This window comes from Gouania willdenowi, chromosome 10 (assembly GCF_900634775.1).
Source record: "Gouania willdenowi chromosome 10, fGouWil2.1, whole genome shotgun sequence".
In the NCBI taxonomy this organism is placed as follows: domain Eukaryota; kingdom Metazoa; phylum Chordata; class Actinopteri; order Blenniiformes; family Gobiesocidae; genus Gouania; species Gouania willdenowi.
The window spans coordinates 39530970-39548305 of NC_041053.1; positions in this window are offsets into that span (position 1 = coordinate 39530970).

A 17336-nucleotide genomic window follows, 5' to 3' on the forward strand; every position below is an offset into this window, starting at 1 on the left:
TATGACACTCTGTGGTCTCGATTTGGAACGCCCCGCCTACCCGACCCTAGTGCTCACTGCACGTCACTGGTAGATAGTCATCTTAAAAATGTAAATCCTTGTTTTAATCAGAAATAAAACGGGATGGAAGTGACAAAAATGGTGGAAAAAGGTGCTGAAATGGGAATTTTAAAAGCACAGAAATTGGTTAAAAGTTGCAAATCAGAGTGGTCAAAAATGGACAGAAAAAGTGGTAAAAAGTGTCAATAGTGGCTTAAAAATTGGAACAATTAGTTTAAACTGGCAAATATTGTGCATGACAAATTGTGAATGTGGTTAAATTAAAATAGAAGTGCTGAAAATGTCTTGAAAGTGGAAAAAAAGTGCAGAAAAGACACTGAAATGTGATGAAGTGGCAGAAATGGGAGTAATGTAGCAAAAATGCATTAAAAGGACAAAAATATGGCAAGAAAAAGTGATGAAAATAAGTAAAAATAAGCAAAAATTGGGTCAAATTGTTCAAAAATGATTGTATCTAAACATCTGAGAGCATCGAGGTGCTGCAACAGTGGAAAAAAAAACTTACGACACAAAAAGAAAGCAGGACGATCAATTCCCAACCACTTACATCAGATTAAATACCCACAGGTATTGAGCAGCAATCACTCGTCTAATGCAGAAAGCAGGAGGCAGGAGCAAAAAAATACACTGAAATGTAACAAAACGTGGATGGAGTTTGGTTTAGCATCCGTGTCAGAAGTCAGAGCGAGAACAACAGAGCAAGACAGAAACAAGAAACTACAGAAAATATTTCCAAACCAACTTCGTACGAGCCAAAACCCAAACACAGGCTACGATTGTGCGCTCCTTACTGATGTCATCGGACTCATTTATAGCTGCAACATGTGTCGACATGTAGGCTTGGATTGTTTCCTCTGTTTCTACTGCTGCAGGAACACAATAGTCCATACATTCATACAGACATAAACCTTTCTGCTCTGCGTGTTCAAAGCAGACGTTAATCTAAAGTGCACGGGAGGCAATAACGAGGAAATTAAAGATATTAGCTGTATTTACATTACAGTTGTTCGCAAAATAACATCGAAGTTTTTTTAACATTTCGACAAAGTACAGGTATAATTGTTCTTTGATCGTGTTTCCATTGAAGGCTGTTTTGGAGTCTCGTAACTCCCGTGAAATCTCGTCACGTGAGACTTCTCTGCACAAAGATAGACACTCCACACCTCCTTATAACACTCTGCATTCCGTTGTTGTTTTATGTCTAGTGTGACAGTAATAGTGTTGTGTGTCATGCGTAATAGCCTTACACATGGCACAGCAGAACCCTGAATAACAATGGATATGTGTTTATTTTCACTTAGTGGTCAAACATAAAACTAACAATGATTGGAATCAATTTGACTGACATATTACAGTTACAAACTTGTTTCCAAACTTGTGGAAAACTTTGGCACAGTTGTGGCACAGTGGGCTTCCGTCTGAACTTTTTTTTTACAAAAACGTGTATCTTTGGCCTAATGTTTATTATTATCACCAAACTTGCTGCAGTTGATGTCCATTCATTAGTTCAATTATTCCTGCTTTTACAGCCTTCGATAATGAGAATTGGCTTTATATTTGACATAAATCTCTAGTTTTTAGGGGGCGGACAACATATTTCTGTATTTAAAACATGATTTATTGTCACTCAGTATCATGTATTTCCAAAATTTCCCATCAACCTGTAACCACCAAGGGTCCTACTTCAATCTGAACAAAAATTTGCGATGTACAGAAACTTAGAAAAACATTATTTGTTATAGGTATGTGATTTTCACAGAAAAGTGGCTTATAATGCTAAGAAATGTCTCTGTCTCTTCTGTCTGCACATACCACGCCATGTTTTCTCGGAGAGAAGTGGTCATGTGACCAGGTACGTCACGTCCTTTTTAGCAATATTTGAGTGTTTTTTGTAATGTTTTTTTCAAAATTCAGGTGTTTCCATCACCGGTTTTTCTTGCACTATTTATATTTTGCGCATTGTCTTCATAGAATACAAAATACTGCTTCAAAATCACTCATTTTGAAGCAGTTGTCAGGTAGGTTTTGTCAGATTCTGTACACCTGAATGCTTGTGTAAAGTCATTATTTAGGAACTAGACTTGGTAAATACTGTATGTAACACATTCACACACACACACACACACACAGGTTCGTAAAAGGGGGTCGACAGAGAGGGGAAGGCAATGATTCTTGGAACAGGAAACAGAAGAGAACAAAGGCCCAGGAAGTCATCACCAGACCAGCAAAGGGTAAAAAAGTAAGGGGGATAAAACTCCCCCAGGACTCTGAGCTGGAGGTGAAAAAGCACCAAAAAAACAACAATAATATTAATAAATATAGTCATCTGTGTGAGGTGATGAAAGAAAGAAATTGACTGATGACCAGGTCGTTTGAAACACCAGCATTAAAAGATCAATACTGAATGTGCAGGATTTAACAAATAAAGAAATAATCTGCTTTCTTAACTCAAACTTTCTGAGATCATACCTGTTATTTTTGGCACATGTAGAAAATTTTCCCATTAACCCTTTTAATTCTTGAGATAATTGAAGTGTAAGTAGATCCCGAGGTTTTTACTGATCTGCCACTAGGGGGGAAATTTAAAAAATGCCTTGATTAGGGGCATGGCTAGTAGAGTAGTTAAGACACGCCCACTCACAGCATGAAAAATGCTAAATTAAAATACTTAGATTAACACATCCCGGCGGGGCGGTCTGGCTTGGCCTCTGGAGGGGGCCCTGGCTTTAAAGAACTGAAGCTCGTGGCGCGGGCGGCATCAGCATCTGGGGCGCCCGGGGGGGCTAGGTTGGGGTGCCTGGGGACCGGCGGGGGGACCCCCAGCGGCCCCCTGGTGCCTTATGCGGCTTGGGGTGTGGTCGTTCGCCCTGGGCGGGCTGCTCCTGGTGCTGCATCCATTCCGGGTCCTCCTGGCCTGGGGTCGGGTCCCTGCTGGCTCTGGGCTCACCGGCGGGTGCCCGCCGGCTGCCCGTTCGGCGTGGCTCTGGTCGTCTGCTGGGCGTGGGCTTTGGTTCCTCCGCTGGGGTCTAGGGCGGGGGGCTCTCTGGGCCCTCCCCTCGGGGGGCTGGGCGCGGGGGTGTGGGTGGTGGTGGGGGGGTGGGGGGCTGGGGGGCCTGGGGGTTGGGGGTTGGAGTCGGTGGTGTGGTGCGCTGGGTCCTTGGCTCCTTGGGGGCTTTTCGGGTGTGTATGGGGGGGGCAATGGCAGCCTCTCGGCTTGGGACCTTGGGGGCGTTCGGGGGGCTGCTTGGCCGTGGGGTGGTCGCTGGGGGCCCCTAGATCTCTCGCTCTTTCTGCTGGCCCGACTGCTTCTTCGGGCCAGGGGGCGCCTCATGGGTTTTGCAGTGGCGGTTCTTGGAATCACATTTGTCATGGACGCACTGGCCTCGGGCTGTGGGATAACACTCATACTGGGCTCAACCATAGACACGTTGTTCCCAAATACCTGTTTTATGTAACTTCCACTCACTTCCTCCTCTGCTCACAGCCACCACCATTATTCCTAAGCCGCACACTTGTCACCAGACTGGCTTGATAACACAACAATAAGCACAATATACACAACCACAATTTCACATCACATCACTTGAAACTTATTGACTATTCCCCACCCATTCGTTTTCCTATCTTGTATCCCTCCTCCCTGTTAACTCCCCCCCCCCACCCCCCCCACCCTGGTGTAACACTGCCCTCTCTTTTTTACATCCTCCCTTTAATAAAGTATTTACCCTTCCCTAGGGAGGGCTGGTGATGGTCACAATTATGCAATGAAATAAATTCATTTATTTAATTGCAATAATAAAATATGCATTGCTGTTAAAAGATTGCACTTCTTGTAGTGTTAACCTTCAGCAGCATGTGCAGACAAGGTAAAAAAAAAAAAAAAATACTTAGATTAAAATGTGAAGAGTGGGACAAGTATCAATAAACTGCATTAGTTCACATTAAGCACCCTCTCTTAAAACATTTGACCTTTAACGCACTTTGATGCTGAGCCCAAGATTAAAAATGTGACTTAAAAAGGTATAAAATGTGACTAAATCATGTTTAAATGAAGTGAAAACCATGTCTGATGATAACAAAGTCCTTACTTTAGTATATTTAAAATGCACGCATGAATAAAGTCTAAAACTATTGGCGTACTACTTGAAGAATTTCGCCAGTGGTAAACATACCACAGTTTGGGAACCACTGCACTTTGCTGTACTCCTTCTGTGATGGGTGGGGAGGTGAACAGTGATACCTGGTGTGTGTGTGTGTGTGTGTGTGTGTGTGTGTGTGTGTGTGTGTGTGTGTGTGTGTGTGTGTGTGTGTGTGTGTGTGTGTGTGTGTGTGTGTGTGTGTGTGTGTGCGCTGTGTTTTATTTGATTGTATTTACTCTGCTGTTCTCTGTCCTATTTTCTTTGGACATGATCCTGAGGACCCCCTGGAAAACGAGATGATTCATCTCATGGGCTTGATCCTCCAATAAAATGTTCATAAATGAATGAATAAATATATGTATTCAACTGAAAATAAAGTGTTTTTAGGGTGTACTTACATTTTAAGAACTCAACCTAGGACATTTTTCAAAGTAGCTGAGTTTCATTTTGAAATAATTATATAATAATTGGTTTGTGACGCCAGGTAGCGACGCAGCCAAAAAAAAGTAATAAATGAGCTGGGGAAAGCCGACATGTGCAGGTAAGGCCGTCCTCACACGTTCATGGCTCTGTGGAGGAAATGCATTTGCTCATTGGAAACATATGGAGGCGCTTTGCATTGGCAGAGCCGACGTTTGCTGGAAGCTCTCGGAGTTTAGCATGAAACAAACGGCCTGCTGCTTGAGGCTGAGCTACCAGCGTGACTCCAGTTTGTTCCTAAAGTAGAAACGATCACTTTTAAGAAGACCAGACCATGACCTAATAGAGTGGTTCACAACCTTTTCAACCCCCGACCCCCAAAATAAAGGTTCCAGACATGAACACTGAAGATCAGTCATGTGGAGACAGGACCATCTATAAGGGGGAATAAAGGAGAGATTTTTGGGGTCCATCCATAAAGTCAGTAAAATGATGGTCCATTGTTCTATGAATCTGTGATAACCACATTTATTTATTCATCTGAATAATATCCACTGTTATCCAGGAACTTTATTAATATTATATACTCATCATAAAGATGTAAATCCTTGTTTTAATCAGAAATAAAATGGGTTCAAAGTGACCAAAAATGATGGTGAAATGGGATTTTAAAAACCACAAAAATTGGTTGTAAGCTGCAAATTAGAGTGGATAAAAACTGGCAGAAAAAGTGGTAAAAGGGGTTCAAACTGTCCATATTGTCTTAAAAGTAAAAACAATTGGTTTAAACTGGCAAATAATGGGCATGATACATTGTTCAAATGTGGTTAAACTGAAAAATATGACATGAAATACAGTGAAAAGAGGTTAAAAGTGACAATAATGGGTCAACATATGTGACATTAGGTGGAAAAGTGGTGGAAAGGGTTTATAAGTGCTGAACATGTCTGGAAAGTGGAAAAAGGCATTGAAATTTGATGGACAAGTAGCAGAAGTGGGAGTAATGTAACAAAAATGCATTAAAAGGAGCAAAAATTATGGAATTTGTGTGAAAAAGCTACGTTAAAAGTTAGGTTAAAATATGGCAAGTTTGGTGTAGTTGCAAAAAAAGGGTAAAAAAAAACAAACAAAAATGGGCTCAAAAATATGCATTCTTAATTTCTTGAAGGCATCTGAACCCCTGTTCTAATAGAGTCGTTTCTGTATCCATTAGGGTTCCCTGTGAGGAATTAGCGTTTTGTTGCCGCTGAGGGTTGACTGTGATTGACTGAAATGACCTCGTGAGAGCGTGAGGTCAAAGGTCAGAAGTTCTGAAAGCATGAAACCGTTGCTCGACCTCTGAAGCAGGAGCAACGTTAACCGTGAGCTTCAAAGAACACAAACCCTGAGTTATTTGTTTAGGGTTCAACTGCCCTCAGATGGACCCACAAAGCCACTGTAGCCATAGCTCAACTGTGTTCTGCTTCCTGCTGGGGTCAAAGGTCAACGTCGCCGTAGAGACCGCACAACAACAATAACGACCACAGCAGCAGCAGCAGCAGCAGCAGCGAGGGGAAATAAACCCAGCAAACCCACGTTCACTGGCTTCATGAGCTCATTTCTTTTGGCTGATCTGGACTAAAGTCACTGTAGGCAGTAATAATCAGCCACTCCACCGTGTGTCCCTAAAAACCCACTAAGTGTTGGCTTGTGTTTGCTGCCTTTTCTCCCCGTAGGCGTTCCTCTACGGCCTCCCAAAGTGTAAATATCCCACTAACTCATACTGAATGTTTAGAGCAAAGACAGTTAATGGTTCACTGAAGAACCCTTTGGGTTTGTGACGACGGGACTTTCTGTCCTTGCTTCATTTTGTGATTTTTTATTTCTTTTTTTAGTGTGTTATTGGATTTAGTGTTCCTTGTTTTCATTTGATTGAGACTTTTTAATTTGTGTCTTTTTCAATAATGTCACTGGCCATTTTTATTATGTCGGATCCCCACTTCTCGTTATCAGTGACTCTGAAGTTTGACTTTAGGGGCCTGTACTATGAAGCTGGATCAGTATATCCTGATGTGCACCAAACTTTTCCACCACTGTCAATCTTAGAGTGTTTACAGAAATTACAGTGAAGATTGAAAACAGACTTTTTAGCGGCGAATTCAAACTTTTACATGGTTTCCTTTGAGCAAATGATCTTGGATTTATTGATCTGTGAGGCTTGTGTGAGCGTGAGTGTTGTAAATATCATATTAACGTACGACTCATAATAAGTTTGACGTCTAAATTACTATGTCGTGCGTTCACATTAGATAGTATGGAAAGAGTGAGTACGCATGAAATACCCAGATGTAGACTATATCGGGACATTTTTAAGTATGCACGGTGGGAACACTCGTCATACTCAACCATCCCATGATGCATTGCGAGTGGAATGTAAATTGGTCCTGGGACCAGCTTCAAGCTAAAAATCAAACATCCCCTTTTCAAAATAAAATCATACTGTATCTTCTTGTCTTACATTAGTTTTGTTTAACTCTTTTGTAAATAGGGCTCTTGTTTTGAAGTTAACAGGAAGTTTAGTCAGTAGACCAATGGAGGGTCTCTGAAAATCTCTGAAATGTCAGCATGAAATGTGTCTACGTGAGTTTTATGCATCAAATGAGCACATGTTGATATTCTACTTGGTCACTTTCTCACTTCAAATGTTGTCAGAACTCAGTGTGAATCAGGTTTTTGTCCTTGTAGGTTCCAAATGCATCTTGGGAAACTTGGAAGTAGTGTGTAGTATGTTAGTATGTGATTTAGAACACAGCCTATGTTTTTACCTGATAAATAAAATATCATCTCCAGCAACTTTATCACACAGATTGGTCATTATTCTAGATCAGATATAATCCAATGTTTGCGGCCCCGACTGCGATGAAAGTTTTCCATCTCTGGATTAAAGTAAGAAAGGTCCGTACACTCTCTTTACTGTTTGGTTATCAGATCCAAAGGCTGCCACGGGAAAAGCATCAAACAGTGATGTAGGTTAATAGTTCTGTGTGACCTCATCGTAGAGTCAGGCTTCTGTCCTCCAACTATAGCTCCAACGTCTGCCCTTTGACATCAACAGTTTAGAATCCTGTTGATGTTGTGCTACTGGGAGCCAGTTTAAACACAGACAAACATCTATAGAGCAGCTGGGAATATTGGTTATAACGTTAGCAGTGGCAGCACCATCAGTTCACCATCAATAAGTCTTTCCTATTTTGTTCATTTCCATGCTGTTTATTTTTAAAGTATCATTCGTGACAAGGCTTCAGTTAATCTACACCTTAAACCGTGAGTTGAGATTGTGGCTCTGCCCTACGTCTGGGTCCTAATGCCCATCTCACATTCACTTTTTATATGTTGATACTAGAGATGTAACGATTAATCGTAAGGCAGTTAAAAATCGATTCATAGGTATCACGGTTGATATCGATTTTCTGAAAATTGAATCGCAGTACCTTTTTTAACCAGCAAGTGTAGGCGGCGGGCGGAGTCTGCTAATACTTTCTTTCTGGCCGCCTTCTACTCTTAAATATGTTAATAAATGATTCATTGCCCCTTTAGCACCGAAAGAATATCTGTAATATTACTTGAATATCTGTAAAAGTCACGTTTTTCTATTAGCTCTGTCTGCTAGCATAGCTTCTCTTCTTCACTGCAAGATATCTGCATGCCAACCGACCACTGTGTTACCAGCGCCCTCTGCTGGTCCAAAAAAATATGACGTAAATCAGTGTAATCATGGTTTTTTTTTTTTAAAGTCCAATTGTTAAGGCAAAAAATACATTTTCAGTTGCACTTTTAAAAGAAAAAGAACTATTATGCAGTTTTGAATTGTTTATTATAGAACCAGAATTTAAATTAATAGGCTTCATTTTCATTTGTATTATTCCTTTATTTATTTCATTCAAGATTTATTTTTAGTTAAATTGCATTGTTTTGAATAGTTTATCAAGGAATTCTTTTGACAATGAAAAATAAAAGGAAAATAATACAGTATTTTCTAGTTTTTTTCCCAAAAAAAAAAATTGTCTACAGTCCCATTTTGTAAAATAAATCGTGAGAGAATCGTATCGTGAACCCAGTATCGTGAATCGAATCGTATCGGGAGTTGAGTGAATCGTTACATCCCTAGTTGATACTAGAAACTTTATGTTTTCACCTCCAGCGTTTAGATTTCTGACCCAGAACAGTTCAAGAAAGTTTCACTGTAAAAGTCACACAAATGACAAACGTGAAACGTGAATCACATTTGTCAACAATATTGATATTAGAGGCTAGAATTAGGAAATATTCAAGATCGTAGCGTTTTATACAAGGTAGAATCCTATTGGCTGTTGAAAATCCTTTAAGACACGTTTTGGCATAAACAAGAAATTGAGTCCCTGTATATCAAGAAACCTTTACACATGTAAACTATATACTGTATAATAAAATGAAAGGATTTGTGCATTATATCCATCACTTGATACGTTGATAAAAAAGATTTAATCTGCGTCCCCTGCACGATGTACTGACTGTCATTCTAGGTCCAGGTTATGCAAGTTTAATGACCTCACAAATGCACCAAAACTGTAACATTTTTATCAACTTACTTATTTAACGTTTAAAACTATTTATATTTGAGAAAGTTCAAGTATAGAAAACGTTTTTAAAAATTCCGTTTTAAAATCAAATCAAAATAACAAATAACCAGTGTGGTTTTTTTGTTTTACTGACTTAGAACCAAAACAGAAAAACCAAAAACCAGATGAGCAGCATTTTTCTGTTTTAAAATCCTGTAATCGTGTTCTGTTTGTCTGATATTTGGATATTTACGGGAAAACTATTCATGTTTTAATCTCACCACACAGACAGACTTTTACTCCTGGACAAACAGGGAGCAAAAAGTCACATTATTGATGAACTGGTGAATTGAAACATTATCAATACATTAATAAATTAAAATGAAACAAAAGGGTGTTCCGTAAAACATGTACATGATATGTGATTAAAGGAACCAGAGGTGGTGTAATCAATCTACTGGTGCTCCTCGTTTCTTGTGATCAACTTCCATGTGTGTGTGTTGACGGCTGCCGTTAGTGGTATTAAAATGTGCAAGATAAGCATTTTTACTGCCCTCAAAAAAGCTGTGTAATTGTTTTTTCAAAAGTGTCAAATTGTAGAAGTTCTAACATCTATTGTTCTTCACACCAGCCTCACAGTCTACAGTCAGTCACCAGGTTATTTAGACACCATTTGGACCGTAACACCGCAAAACAAAACTACAGTGTGAGCATCTTTTTACGAGCTAAAACATCCACACACTGAATGAAAACATGAGCAGGACCAGAATAAATCCTAAACAGTCCTATTGTGTGACGAGACCTGGTCCAGGACCTGGAGAGCGAAACCATGTGCAGCGGACTGCAGTTTCCCCGTAAATATCAAAATATCACACAAACAAAACAAGGTTTTAAAAAAAACTGAAAAAGCTGCTTCTCTGATTTTTGATTTTTCAGTATGTCTGTTTTGGTTTTAAGTCAGTAAAACAAAATAACCACAGTGTTTATTTGTTATTTTGATTTGGTTTTAAAACGGAATAACAAAGAACGAAGGCTACACGGATTATTTATTATAAATGACTAGATATTTCATATGACCCCACATGCAGGTCACGACCCCAAGGTTGAAAAAGCCTGCTTCAAATCCTTTCAAATGTCCCTTAAATCAAAGATAAAAAGAGAACATCAGCTCAGACTTGTTGTTCATGAGCGTGTTGAAACTATCACGTCCCTTCTGTCTGAAACCAGTGTAGGAGTCCGTCCCGTCTGCTCTGAGGCCAGAACAGAGGGTGTCACGTTTCGTGGCAATAATCAAAAGCATGCTGATCTAATTATCATAATCTGGATTTATAACCACATTTTAGATAAACTCCCGACCCAACGCTTGGCCCACCGCGCTCCGTGTTGTTCTTAGCCAATCAATTTCCTCGGCGGCCGCTCAGGATTATCTCTGACGCTGATTCAAGCGTCCTGCGTCGGGCCGCGAACGCCGTCCGTGCTTATTTTACCTCGCTCCTGCGTATTTATGTCAGTTTGTTGATCTTGGTGCAGCTTTGTCTGGCCGAGCCTACACAGCAGCCCGACTCTGGGTCTAGAATACACAAACGTCACTGGTCAGAGGGACGGAGAACGGAGCGAAGCAACACTGGGTTTGGACCACACAGCTGTCAACGTGTGATTCTAAAGGAAAAGTTTCAGACTGTGGTGCGATCGGCCTCCGTCTGTTTAACTTCCTCAGCGTTGGAGGGAAAACAGGAAGGCCCGTGTTGTGTATTTTTCCAGGAAGTCCTGATAGAAACAGGGGGATCACAGAACCTTGATTTCCAACCACATGGGTCCTTTTAACTAAATAAATGGATAAAAACAACTAGTGGTGAATCATTTTCTCAACACCAGAAAATGTGCCCCATTCCGTTTGGTTTGGCTGTCCTGAGTTAAACAAAGAGGGCATGAAAACAACTCAATAATTATGTTATTTAATTTAGTACAAACTGTTCTGGATGCAAGATTAACACCTGAAAACCAGAGGTGTAAAGAGTAGTGATGTATCCTACTTACTGTATGTAGAAGTATTTTTACTTGATTTAAATTGTACTCAAGTACAAGTAAGTCATACATGAAATACTCAAATACAAATAAAAATTAGGTCAATTAAATAGTACTCAAAGCAAAAGTTACTAGAAGAGACCAAGGGAACTTAATTTATATTCCACAAAGGCATCTGTATAAATTAAAAGGTTTGTCAAAATGTGCAATTCTTTTTTTTAAATAAAATAATGAATTAAATTCAAAATAAATAATAATTATCAGGTCCTAAGTATAGATACATTTATGAACTCTAAAGCTGAGAAGAATAACCACCATTTAATGCTGTTTTGGCACAGTGCATTAGGTTTAATCTGATTGGTCGCCTATGACGTGATGCGTTTTATAGTCGTCTGGTCATTTCATTTTTTCTAGTTTCACAATGTCCATTGATCATTTTAAAACAAAAACAAAACAAAAAAACTATTTCAGTTACAGTTGGGTGTAGAAATGTAATGAATTACATCAATTCTTTATAAACGTACTTAAATACAAGTAAAATTATTGATTTAGAAATATACTCGTAAAAGTACAAGTACACATAGAAGCAACTCAATTACAGTACCGTGCGTGTACTTGTAATCCATTACTTTTGCCTTTGCTGAAAACAGAGAAACTGCTGCAAACGACCATCGTTAAAGTGCTTTACAAAATCCAATTACGACCCATTCAGAGGGAGTTTCTAAGTTCACGTGACACGGACACATGGACGGTCGTCTGCTCTGCTTCTCAGGATCTATAACCACTGTTCAAAAAAACATGCACGTGATTTTAAAAGGTCCTGTTATGGTACGACAGACTCATGATCAAAGTGCAAAATTCTCAAAAGAAGGTCTCTTTGATACAAGGTTTTTCAACCTTAGGGTCGTGATCCCATGAAGGGTCGCCTGCAATTAAAATGTGGTCACCTGAAACGTCTAGGAATTGGTAAAGAAACAAAAAAAAACATGATTGTTCACACTGAAGTATACCTTCAAGTTTCATAGGATGCATTCAGAGTCTAAATATCTCTGTTGATTCTCCACTTTTACTTTGAAAGTTCTGAAAACATTTAAAGTGAGAAAGTGACATGTGCTCATTTAATCCATAAAACTCACGGAAACACATTCCATGCCGACATTTTGGAGATGTTTGGAAACCCTCCATTGTGCTACTGACAAAACTTCCTGTTAACTCCAAAACAAGAGCCCTATTTACAAAAATGTTAAAACAAAAAAAAACTAATGGAAGACAAGAGGAAATGCTTTTATTTTGAAAAAGGGATTTTTGATTTTTTAGCTTGAAGCTGGTCCCAGGACAATTTTACATTCCGCTTGCAATGCATCATGGGACGGTTGTGTATGACTAGTGTGCCCATCGTGCATACTTAATATTTTCCCTTACATTCAGGTATTTCTGACGTACTTAATCTTTTCATACTATTTAATGTGAACGCACAACAGTTTTATTCTCAAATAACTTTCCATAATTCATGTAAAATGTCATTTTTCAGTTGAAACCTGCTGAAAAATGAGGCCAAGGACTAAACCACGAATTCTTGACATTTGAAAACTTCCAAGCAGACGTTTATTCGATATGAATGACGAAATCTCTCTTCACTGTAGTTTGGCTTCAAGATGTAAAAAAAAAGAACGACTGGGAAAGTCCTGGATTTACACGTCGACTCGAGTGGAAAAGAGATTAAAAGAAAGAATTCTGATCTAAGAACCTCATCAGCACTAAGTGAAGACTTTATGAAGACATGAGAAATCAATGTTAATGTCTCTGCATTCGACTATTTGACTGTTCGGACTGGGACACGTACCGCTACTGTTTTCCTCATTATGAACTGTTGGATCAGCTCGACTCTCTACACTCAGTTTCCGGACTTTTGCCTATTTTCGTCCAGGGACTCGTCAACGTCGCAGATTTTCCAATTGCATCTCTTAACACAGGGTTTTCTCTTTAATTACACTAAGTCTGAGGAATGTGTGGCTTAGGTAAAGATTTTTAAGGAAGACATTTAAGTATTTAAGCAGTGGAATTAAAAAATAATGTCTAATGAATGAAAATCAGTCCCTGTCTTCTCCTCCTGTCTAGCTTCATTCTCTCTAGTGGAGTTTCACCTTGAATTTGCATTAGCCAGAAATCTGCTCAGAAAGTCTCCCAATGTTAGTGAGTGATTTAAAAACCTGCAGAGTTATCTCCTGTTGCGGTTGCACAACCAAAAAGATGCAGAAGATGCTTTTGAAATGAAGCTGTGGGAATGTCTTGTTTTTGACTCACCGAGATGATTGAATTATTCGTCCGTCGTTCAACTTAGATATAAAAGCAGATGTTTGCTCCATGTTGCCAGAGTTGGAGGCTGTTTGAAAACAATGCTTTGTGGTTTGCTGTAATTGTGTGTAATGTAAACATCCCAGGGATAGCAATCTCACCGATAAATCATGGACGTCGTACGCAACAATGGGATTTTTTTTTAATTTTGTGTAAACTCTCTCTGTTAATCAGGCAACAATATTTGATCTGCTGTCAGTTTGATTCCTGATTAATGTCAAAAAAAACAGGAAGCATACTGGCATACTGGGACAATGGCCAGTATGCCATTGCCCAGATGCTTTTGACGAGCGAGTGGAGGCAGACATGGTAACAGGTGGCCAAAAATGATCAGAAAGTGGCAAAAACGTGGCAAGAAAAGAATGAAAAGTGACTAAAATGGGCCAAAAACAGTCACGATTGACATAAAAAATGGGCAAATAAAAAGGAACCAGGTGGTAAGTACTGACACAGGGTAGCTTAAATAAGCAAAATGTGGCAAACAGTAGTTAAAAAGGGCAAAAATGTGGAACAAAAAGAGGCAAAAATATAGGGGAAAAAGAAAAAAAGTGGTATTTATTGGGCAAAAGTTAGCTTATTTGTATAAAAAGTTGCCAAGAAAATTAAATAAAGGACAAAAATTGGATAAAAGTGTCAAATAGAACTTGCAAAAATTGACAAAAGGAGTTAAAGTCTTAAAAAAGTGTGTGAACATTTTGTTAAGGGGACAAAACTGGGCCAAAGGAAGTTGTGAAATGGACAAAGGAAATAATTTTCATTAAAATCAAGACATAAAAGCTTTTCTTTCTGCACGGTGTCTCAGCTGTAACTGGTCACCATGGTAACAGAGAACCACCAAAGGCCAGAATAAAAGTCTTTCCAATCCTTTTTTTCCTATTTTTTTTATCAAGTGCCTTTTAAAATATTAAAGAACAAAGTCAATGGAAAGTCACTCACCAGTGATAATGGACACCAAAACATCTGCATAGAATAATTAGCATTCTTTAAAAGGCCATATTTTCAAATGAGTCAAACTCATGATCAAAGTGCAAAATTCTCAAAAGAAGGTCTCTATAATACTAGTTTTTCACCTTAGGGTCGTGACCCCATGTAGGGTCACCTGGAATTAAAATGCGGTCACCTGAAACGTCTAGGAATTGGTAAACAAAAAAAAAAGAACATGATTGTTCCCACTGAAGTATACCTTCAAGTTTCATAAGATGCATTCAGAACCACACTGAGGCTAGCATTTAGCATTAGCATAAAACCAATGACGTGAAAACAATCAGAAGCCAAGGGAAGCTGTATGTAGAGCAAAGGTGATACTTTGCTTAATATTTAACAACAATAAACTTTTTTAACAACCATTTTCTGACCCGCTTGCTGGGGGGTACACCCTGGACAGGGTGGCAGTCCATCACAGGGTAACACACACACAACCACTCACACATATTCAATCCTACGGGTCATTTACAGTCTCTAGTTAACCTAACAGTCATGTTTTTAGATTGTGGGAGGAAGCCGGAGTTCCGGAAAAGAAATCCACGCAAGCAAAACGAGAACATGCAAACTCTACACAGAGAGGACCCAAGTGTCCACCACAGTTCAATATTACGACGAGAGCATCTAAAACTCTCTAATAGGATCCATTTGATCTTATAGTCCGCATTGTTTGGGTTGGTGTGAACACAAAGTCTAGGGCGGATCAAACAGGAGAATTCTAGAGCGTTTGTTTCTATCGGTCTCAGAGCATTTCCAATCGCGAGCGATTAGGAGCGTTGTGAACACAACCGTTCTCAAAGCGGATCAAACACAGGAAGTATCGGCAATGACGTAGAGTGCGCAGCATCGTGGGTGATCAGGTGGCACAAAACAGGGCTTTAACACCACCAAAAGAACGAGAACTTGTTTCTGCTCCATTGTTGATTGTTGGAAAAGAATAAACAGAGAAGGAAGAAGTTTCTCAGCATTCTTTAGCGCTGGCTTTGACCCAAAGATGAAAGGTGTGAAAAAACTTGGCATTTCAACGCCTGATCGCAATAAGAATAAAGTACAAAATGGGTTTAATGTGCAGAGACCAAATATCACTTAAGTTAAAGTAAATTGTATTGATAAAGCCTTAAAAAAAATTGCTACAAATTTTGGAGTCTCTAAATTGCCAATTGGATTGACTTGGTGAGTAGTTGGGTCTGTGAGCAGCATTGGCTCTGTAATTTAATCTTATTTTATTTATGCAGTGCAAAAATAAAACAGTCTTCCCATTGGCACTTACGAAAGAGTTATGTTTGAAGGAACAAAACCAGCATTTCCACATAAACAAGCAAAAGCTGACGGACTGAGAGGAAAATCCCTTCTACCAGGAACAAACCTGGAGTAGAAGACAACAGCTAAATAAGTTGGTTGTCAGCCACTCATTCAAAGTGGCCAACGTGCTCCCATTGTACTCACTGTTTCTCTGACGTGTCAATCATAGTAAACTGTGTAGTCGTAGGCGGTGTTGACCTCTTCCAGTTGCACTCACCGCCACATCCCGACTCTCTGTGTGCAGTAAAAACAGAGTGGAAATATAAATCACATCACTGTCCGACAGCCAGTACATTTCTCCCATGAGAGGCCAATCAAACTTTTTTTTTTTAGTTTTTTCTTCGTCGAGAAGCTCTCCCAGACTTGGCCTGTATCGGAATCAGAGAATTGTGTTATTGCAATTAGCGATAGAAAGTTTTTAAAAGGCAGGTCTGTTTATTTGAACATGTCGCACTATATAACACTCAGCTGCAATCTTTAGCTTTCTTTTTTCTTCAGCGTGTAACCTGGCACGCCGCGGCCTGTGTTCTCCATCTACACACACACACACACACACAGCTGCACACAAACGTCTTCTCCATGTGATGACGATCACATCAGCAGACAGATTTTCTCCTATATTCTCGTTCAGCTGTTTATCACTTTAAAACAATCGCAATCAAAAGATAATTATTGACATTTATTGTGATGATTTATTGTGTGTTGAACACCCATAGCGCTCCGTCCTTCCTAAAGGCGCTACTTCTCTCCTAAGCGTTCTAAATCCTAGAACAGTGGTTCCCAAACAGCGGTATACGTACCCCTATAGGGCAGATATAGACAACTGGCGGCCTCGGTCTAATTTTGTTTGACCCCAAAAAAAATCCCCAAAAATTATATTTCAAGAAGTTGGAATATGGAATATAAAGCCCATCATAATACACAAAATAACTCACAAAAACTTCATTAAAAGGCACAAAAAAAATTCTAAAATACACAAAATGACAACAAAGAAAAACACAACCACCACTTAAACCACATGCGGCCCCCAAAGTAAACGTACAGAACGATAGAAAAATACACAAAACAAGAGCAAGACATCAAAAAAATACATATAATAACAACATTACAGGAAAATAGTGTAAAAGACAAGAGAAAAACACAGAAAATACTCCAAAAACACACCAGAAATGAACAAAGCAATGACAAAAATACACAAAATTACTCAGATAAATAGACAAAATTACAGAAAATGACAACAAAAGTAGACAAGACAAGAACAACATGAAAAATGAATCTGCAATGCGACAACAGAAATACACAAATTACGACAAAAAACACAAAATGACAGCACAAATACACAATAAAGCTCCAAATTTTACAGGAAAAATACACAAAAAGACAACAGAAATGCACAAAATGCCTCATAATGAGCAAAAACAATAAGACATATACAGAATGACAGAAAAACACACAAAATTACTATAAAAAGTATTTT